Here is a 9,228-nt window from a genome sequence, read left to right as displayed (position 1 = left end):
GTGATGTCTTCAATAAAATATATTTTGAGGCTATTTTTGAACTTGACTCTGCTAAGTCATCTTCCTGGAGCTCTTCACATATTGACATCCTTGGAAGAAAGATACTGGATTCCTGCAAAGGGATCATTTACCCCTTGTATTATTCTAGGAATAACCAACTGAGGCTTATCTGCAAATATTAATATTATTGGACTTAGAAGGTAATAGGAATAAAAAGTACAGCTTGGTTATCTTATTTTTTGGTAAAGAAAACTTAAAGCTGAGACTTGGCTAATATAAGAGGAAGAATTCCTCTCTTACCATTAAGAATTATATTGTAAGTAATCAAAATCTAGCTGTGTAAATATAGTATTTGAACAAACTACTCAGACTAGTTAATAAGGACATAATGAAGTAGAGTGAGAAAAACTTAAAAAGAGTGAAACACGTGTCACATTCGGTGATATTGGCAAATAAGTTCCCTTAACTTTTATCCAATTATTATGTGCATTTGCTATTACTATCATATATTTTTATCTACCGAAATTTAGATGGAGTGTAAAGTCAATGATAGAGGCACCACCAGAGGCTGAGGAGCCTGTGGGGATGTGCTGATCCAACTGGAGATGAGGTTTGGTCCAGTTCATTGGTTCCCAGTGACTGGTAGAAATTCAAAACACATAGTTCTCGAAGCAGATGAGGATTAGAAAAATACCATGAGAAGAGTGAACACAACAGCCAATAGGATAACTCTTGGATAAGTGGAAGACAGTCCAAGGTCAGAAGGAGTTATGGTACCTGAGGAAATATCCAAGAAGGGTATCTAGGTCAGAAAACAAGCCAAAGTCAGAACAAGAGGCTGAGATAGTCTGTTTGCTGCAGTAACTTATGATGGGGTGCCTTCTTGGTCCCCTTCTCTAAGAACTAGGTCTCATCCACAGGTCCTATTTAAGAGGTGAGTGCAGCTCCCATAATAATACCAAGTGACTCAAATTCCTTGCCCCAACTGACTGAATGGGAGTAAATACCCAGGCCTACCTACATTAATCAGATATTGTACTGAAAATTAATTTGTTCACTGAGAATGTAGTCAATTTTTAAGTCTATGAAGTGAAAAGTTTAGGAGAACTCTAATGAATTAACCATGTTTGATCACTCTTCCTGTATCACCAAGGCAAGGAAACTGACAGGCTAAAAGAATATGAATGAAACCCAGTGAAATAAAAAGAAAAGGAAGGAGAGCATACCCTCATTTTCTGACTTTGTTCTTCCTTTGTCTAGTACTTCGTGAGACTTGGCTATATGCCCTAATCTTGGGTGCGTTGAGATAAATCTGTGTCCTTCCTAAATCATTCCTTTTTACTTGAGTGAGTTACAATGCATGTCAGCACCTTATATGCAAATAGCTTAAACTAAGTGAGCCTGAAAGAAGCCTGTGTCCTATGTCAGTCAAGGCACCTTTGAATTCTCAACAACCTAATAGGAGTATGCACTCTAGAAGAGGACACTGGGGAACTCAGGTACCGGATATGATACAAAGTTTCTCATGCAAAGTTTGTGTGTTGAGGGCTCACACACAAATTGGAGGATCTTTATCTTCCCTCCAAATTGAGTGGGAATAGTTTCTAGAGAGAGAAAGTAAGAGATTATAAATATTAGGGGAGAGGGACAATTTTATCAACTGTGTCAGGAGGAGTAGAACTCTAGACAGCCTGAAAGGCACAAAGTTATGGAGGGCTCAATGGGACAGAATGGATACAGGGGGAGGAAAGATGGAAATTACTTCCTTACCTCTGTTCTAGACTTCTAAATGGAAAACTTCATGATTGTTTACCAGGGGAAGAAAATTTATAACATAGTTCAGGACACAAACTGGTCAGCAATAAAGACTATGAATTTAGCAAAATATCCTCTGTGATCAGTAACTAAGGAACTTGAGCATGGCTATAATTACAGTGGACGTGTTGACTGACTTGACAACAGCTATTCTTTTAAATTCTGCTAACAGAACCCCCACTTTGCATGAAAGACAGTATGTCCAGTCCTAGCAGATGAATCCTGAGTGGTCAAAGAAAATTATGACAATTTTGAGACCTTCTTTTGGAAGGGGGATGACTAGAACTGCAACCCAACATTGTCCAATAAGATATAAGATTACATTGACTACAGGCTTGTGAGACAAATATTCCTCCATAGTAAGAAAGAATGTATAAGAAGGGAGTCTTTTTTTCTCATCTTCCCTTCTTTCCTTACTGCATTGGAAATTGTTGGACAATGCCTAGGCTGCTGTGGATATTTTCTGTCCATGAGGAAAAGGCCAAGGTCATCATGGAGATCTCTACCTACAGTCCTGACATCTCTGAACTTCTGAATGTGAAACCTGAAAAAGTCTGTTCCCAGAATACTTAAGTAAATCAATAAATCTCTGTATTATTTAAGCTGCTTATGGTTGGGTCTTTTGTTACAGCCAAAAGTATCATAATGCATACAGTAGATGAAGAGAAGCAGGGACAACTCCACTGGAGGGAAGGAAAGTCCTAGCAAAAACAAAATCATATACTAAGTCAAAATAGCCGAAGACGCTGGGATTGAAGGTAAAGATATAAAACTGAGTTCTGTAAAAAATTAAAGATCAGAGCCAACAATAGTTTGTCTAAGCAGATCAAGGGGACTAGGAAGTGTTTGCATTTCTGTGGTCAACATTATGCTGGGTGGGGTCAGTTGTTCTTGAAGGCACAGTTGGGTTTCTACTCATTTCAAAGGCATGATGTTTGAATATAGCATATAACCTTCTGGTGGGCTCCTAAATATGTCTAGATCAACAAATAAGTAACTTTAGAGTCCTTTTGTGGTGTAGTTTGATGGAACTAGACAAATCATCACCCAGTTGAATACCTCCTGGGTCTGTAACTCAGAATGTTAATGTTTAATGTTTTGCTGAACATTTGTATGTCGTACCTTATAGAGCTAGAGCTAAGAGTGTCCTTATAGATCACTTAAGCCAACTGGGAAAGCACATTAAACACTAAGTCTGGAGATACTGGGAAGAGAGCTCAAGATTCTAGTTCAGAGCAAAGATCTTGGGGGTAGTGGAAAATAGGAACAAAGTATTAACAAAGCTGGAATGAGAAAAACCTGGATGGGAGGAAGTGGCTTCAATAACTGCTGTTGTTTGCAAGTCACCTTCCTGAGATGCAAGGGGCATCGGAAGGCAGTCTCTCTTTAAAGAATGAGGGGCAACATAGACAGCATAGCTAATGAGGTATAGCAGAAATCAAAATCTGGTTTATCAACTTCATGTGCACTTCCTCTTCCACTTTATATCTACTGTTCAGTTAAATCTCTAGCAAAGGATTATAATGGTGATACATAGGTGAGTTGAAAAATCAGAACCATCACTGGAAAGACCCCAAGGCTTCCCATAGCAGCCTGCTGATGTGCTCAAAATCCCATCTGCTTGATAAATTAAATCACCTTCAACTAAAAGTCATGGATTTCTACTCATACTCAAGACATTCGGCATTCCTGTCAAGACAGTGTTGAAAGTGATCACTCTAAATAGACAAATAGACCTTATTTTCTTGGAGGAATGGTATTTCTTTTTTTTTTTTTAATAAATTTATTTATTCATTTTTGGCTGCATTGGGTCTTCATTACTGCATACAGGGTTTCTCTAGTTGTGGAGAGTGGGGGCTATTCTTTGCAGTATGCAGGCTTCTCATTGTGGTGGCTTCTCTTGATTCAGAGCATGGACTCTAGGCGTGCCGGCTCCAGTAGTGGTGGCTCGCAGGCTCTAAAGCACAGACTTAGTAGTTGTGGCACACGGGCTTAGTTGCTCCATGGCATGTGGGATCTTCCCGGACCAGGGCTCGAACTTGTGACCCCTGCATTGACAGGTGGATTCTTAACCACTGTGCCACCAGGGAAGTCCAAGGAATGCTATTTCTTTTTAAGTCACTAACTCCATAGTCTAGAGTGTTCTGGAGTTTGTTTGTTTGTTTTTTTTTCCATTCCTGATTTTCTGGTAGTGAAATGACAACAAGAACAGCTAAAGAGAGGGGAAAATTTTACCTGTGATACCTAAATCTTCCCTTTTTGTCTTCTGGCTCTCCCATGGGTATGTTGACAATTTCACAACTGTCCCTCAAATGGTGTACTTTATTAATCAAGACAACATTCAAATTTACTTACTACAATAGGTTGATGTATATCTTTAGGGTATTTTAATGTAAAATGGTATCTTTCCCCACAACACCGAGTTTTTCAAGAATTCAAGAACATACATACTCCATTTTGCATATGTGATTGCTACTATTTACTTCTTCTCAAATAATTCTCTCTTTCTTTTTGGCTATGCCATGTAGCTTGTAGGATATTTGTTCCCCAACTGGAGATTGAACCCAGGCCCTTGGCAGTGAGAGCATGGAGTCCTAATCACTGGACCACCAGAGAATTCACTGAAATAATACTTTTAATGTAGCAATATTACTTTTTAAGTCATCCTAACATATTTGTATGGTATTCTGTTTTTTTTTAAACTTTAATTTTCACTGAACTCTCACTATAGTTATATCCTTACATTTACTTATTTTTTGGTGAAGTAATTCCATCCTTACTTTTTAACAAATGAATCTGTTGGCTTTGCTATCCTTCCTATTATATTATTTGTGAGTTCTATTGAGTTTTGGATTTGGAAGACATAAATCAACTACAAGCTGAGTTGCATTGACCGCTTCACAAAAGTCCAGAGTAGACACCTGCACAAAAGCTGACCTATAAAAATTGCATGAGGGTCAGGGTTGTAGAGAATACCAGCCTAACTTTTCACCAGAATCTCTAAAATAAACCTGAACCATATAGGTTCAGTGTCACAGAGCTGTCAAAATTTCCAAATCAGAAGTAAACCTGACTAACAAGTTTTTCTCAGTAAAAGCGAAGCTGATCACCCTCCCAGGTAGAATACAAAAGAAATGACAATTCTTCTACAGCCAATGACAATTTGCAAGGCAGTTGTCATCAGTCCAGGGGAGTGAGCATCAGTCCAGGGGAGTGAGCATCTTGATGAAGGAGAGATCTAACTTACATTCAATGTAGGATCAGGTCTACAATTTCATCAGCTCTTGCTCTTACCCTTCCTTAACCCTCTCTCATTCTTCCTTTGACTCCCTGTCATTTGACTATAATCTTCCTAGGTTTGAAATTCCTTCATTGCCTCTTAATATATCACATTATCATTATCCATCAGGGAAGTTACATCTCTCAAGAAGACCAGCAAGGCAAGTTTCTGCAACTCATTTTCCTTAAGATGTTGGCTCATCTATAGACTTGTGAGATTATTCTGAATTTTCCTTAAAACTAGCTACCATGTATAAGAGGCAAAGTTCTTCTCTGCCTTTATCTATGTGTGATACTTGTCATTCCCATACTCACCTCCACTCAACATCCAACATTTATTTAATTCTACTGCACAGTTAGAAAGAAATACATGTGTGTGCCTACAGGAGTGAGCATTTGTGACATCAACCAGAAGAACTACTCCAGGAGATGTGCTCCTTAATAGTTAATACCTCATTTTGTGCCACAGTTATCTAACAGGGAAGAGTCAGGGAAAGAAAAAACTTCACCTGTTCCTGGCAAAAGTGCTGACTTGATAATGAGAAAAAGGCAATATCTGTGGCAATTCCCAGGCTTTGCAAGGAAGAGATTCCTCCCCATGGCAGGATCTCCTTGAACCAAAGCCAGGCTTCTCCTATGACCCCTGTCATGACTCCACTTTCCTGTTATTTATTACAGTGCCCTTCCTTCAAATCCTCTTATAAAAGCCCAGTCCTTTCTACCCTGACAAACCAGTGCAGATCCCTGCAAGACAGGTAAGTGGGAGCTGAGAGAAGATGAGACCCCTGGCAGGGGTTTCACCTCACACATTTCAGAGAAGGTATACCAGGATCCCTGTCCTCAGAGAACACAGGAGCACTGAGACAAGGCAAAGGCAGTCCCACGAGGTCTCAGGTGTAGTAGTGTATATAGATTTTCCAATGCTTTCAAGAAATATAGAAGGGGATGGTTGCCATCAAGATAGATTTATTCTGAGGGGACTAGACAGAGGAAGAGACAAGAGGTACAACAGGGGCTTTCTCATGCCCTCTCTCTGACCACCCTTTAGTTCTCTGGTTGCCTCTGCACATCACAGACAAAATGATGCCTTCCATGGATGCTGCGCTCCTGCCTAATGTTCCTGTCTCAGGTCCAAGGTGAGATTTCTCTGCCTCTAGCACTGGGTTCCCAGTGTTTATTCAGGGCCAAGAAGAGAAGCAAAGCTCCTGTGTGCCTCCCATGGTAATGGTACATCCCCACACGACAACACTGCCTGCAATTCCTGCATCATCATCCTTCCTTCTGGGTGACTAGTGGTGGGAGGCACCGCATTGGTCCAGTAACAGTGGGATGAGATGATTTCCATTTTCTCATTAGATTCTAATTCATGTGGGTAGATTAAGGAGGGTAAGCATAGAGTGTCATTAATGAGATGAGTAGGAAAATGATTGGAGGATCCAGTGTAAGAATAGTCAGCCCAGAGGAGGAGAAGCCTTGGACTTTTGAATAAAAGAGAATAGTAAGAGCAAAAGAGATTATCTCTCAATTAGTAACTTTCGTTCAAAATTAAAAAAAAAAATCCTGGAAGTGTTGGCAATTGTGACAGGCAGTCAGGAGTTTGGTGTCACTGCCCAAAGCACTGGCCTCATAGATGTTACCCAAGGTCACCTTCCCACTCCAATCCCCTCTCTCCATTTCACCCCATACCTCTCCTTTATTTCTTCCTCCCCAGGGGAAGACTCCCAGAACAAACTTCCTTTTGCACGGATCAGATGTCCCAAAGTCTCCATGGCCTATGTGTCCTACTGCTATGCCTTGTTTATAGCACCCAGAACCTGGATGCATGCAGACCTGAGTGCTGGGATTTGCAGTTAGGGGTGATAGTGAAAAGCAATTTACAGACCAGATTGTGGGGCTGGGAGTCTCCATTCTCTAGAGCTTCTTGAGCATGAGAATGAGCACCTCGTCTTTTGCAAACACACCCCTTCTCACCTACCTCGGCTCTGCCTTTCCCCCAGCATGAAGCATCTCAAGCTCCTCCCCAGTCTCTCCCTTCTCCACACAGATGACCTGCCAGAAGAGGCCCTCAGGCCACCTTGTGTCTGTACTCAGTGGGCCTGAGGGAACCTTCGTGGCCTCCCTGGCCAAGAACAGTTTGAAACTCCTCTCAGACGTCTGGATTGGGCTCCATGACCCCACAGAGGTACACTTACATCCTCTTTAATCTGTTACCTCCCAGGATGCTATGGCCACCCAGGACCCTCCATGTCCCCTGTGCCTGCCAAGTAAATATCCTAGAAATCCCTGGAGCTCAGAGGATAATTGGAAAAAAATGGAGAGCCTTGAGATGAGCTGAAGAGCTGAGTTATATGCAGGTCCCTAGTCTCCAGGTAAAGTTAATCTGCCTCTTGTCAAACTTTTTACATGATTCACACATTATGTCTTGTAATTCAGTTCTCTATGATTCCCTGAGTCTGCACATACTGTGCTTAGTGAGTCCTAAATGAAGATTTAGGATGGACACATTTTCCCCTTATAAAACTGATGTTATCTTCGAGGTTTAGATGTTAATCACAAATGTACCACTAAGTGTAGTTCATATAGTGACATGTTACTCTGAGAGGTTCCATTGGTCTTTGTGATCATTCATTTTGGAATGTGCCAATAGATTTAGGGAGAGTTTCCCAGAGGAGAGCTGTGGAGACACCACATGGAAGAGCAGAGCAAATTCCATGATGCTGGGGAGGGGATCAGGCATTCCAGCTGAGGGAATCAGGCCAGGAGAACTCTAAAGGCCTTTCCACCTCACCTGACTCCATCCTCTGCTCTATAGGGCTCTTAGCCCAATGCCAGTGGATGGGAGTGGAGTAGTACTGATGTGCTCAATTAAGTTGCCTGGGAGAGAGATCCAGCCACCATCTCAAACCCTGGCTACTGTGGGAGCCTGTCAAAAAGCACAGGTAAGAAACAGAAGAGGTCACTTCTGCCCAGCCTATTCCCTCCCCTCATCCCCCATTTCTGGGTCTGGTTTTCAGAGAATCCTCCTGGGCTGGAACTGTAATACTGGCTTGTCTGTTCCCATCCCCTCTCTTCTCTCCTTTCTTTCTGTCTCTTTACCCGGGGTGGGACCCTGATGAAGATGAAGGAGAGCATTTGAGTTCTAGGCCAGAATCTGGGATGCATCTCCATTGGATTCTCAAGCTCCACCAGCCCCATTCACTTGAGTTCTTCTGTCACTTTAGGGTATCTGAAGTGGAGAGTTTATAACTGTTATATGAACGTATCCTATGCCTGCAAGTTAAAGGACTAGGTCAGAAGGGAAGTCAGCAGTCTGAGTCTGGTGTGTAATTCATCGTGGACTTGGAACCAAGTGTGAAGACCCTTCCCAGAAGGGAATATTCTCCCCACACCCCCAATCTAACCACCTTATTTTGACATTTCCTCCCTCCAACCTCATATCAGGCTCTTTTCTATGTTCTATAACCTGAGTTTTCAAGGTACTATAATAAAAAATTTAGTTTTTCATTGATTGTCTTCTCTGCTTCATTCTCATAGACAAACTCTGGGGAGGAAGTGGGTGAGTGAGGGGAATTGGTGGGTCAATCTATGCTCAATTTCACTCAGGTCCCTGGGGAAATAACTAAATACACACACACACACACACACACACATATATATATATATATATATATATATATATATATATATATTCCTCTTGGCATATTTGTGGTGAGGTATGTCAGCACTGCTTCTGTAGGATGTGGATTGTGTACATATAAAGACATTGCTCTCCCACACACTCTACTGCACAAAAATTCCTAGACAAGGTCTCTGATGGTATGAGGCAACCATTTTAGGATCTGATGATGTTTAGAACAGTATTTCCTAAACTATCCGTGTAAAAGATAATGATAAGATTTTATTAACATTCATAAAATAGAAATAAAATGAAGAAATTCAAAAATTAAATGGATAAAACACATATTTGAAATGCATATATAATTGTTTTGTTATTAGTTTTGACAGAAAAAAAAGGTAATCTTTCTAATTGTTGTACAATTTCAGCTTCTATACTTCCCTTGCCATGGTCGATTGGCATGAGTCCATTTAACTACATGTTGCCCTGTCCCTAGAAGGCACTTGGGAGAACAAACC

General features: G+C 41.0%; 1 pseudogene; it reads left to right on the top strand.

Annotated features, from left to right (window-relative positions):
* Positions 1-6,190: 6,190 nt before the first annotated feature.
* Positions 6,191-8,383, top strand: LOC116764489 (annotated as a pseudogene).
* Positions 8,384-9,228: the final 845 nt, after the last annotated feature.

The sequence above is a fragment of the Phocoena sinus genome, chromosome 13, assembly GCF_008692025.1.
Source record: "Phocoena sinus isolate mPhoSin1 chromosome 13, mPhoSin1.pri, whole genome shotgun sequence".
Classification (NCBI taxonomy): Eukaryota; Metazoa; Chordata; class Mammalia; order Artiodactyla; family Phocoenidae; genus Phocoena; species Phocoena sinus.
Note: the sequence above shows the minus strand (reverse complement) of the source record. Positions and strands in the feature narration are given on the sequence as shown.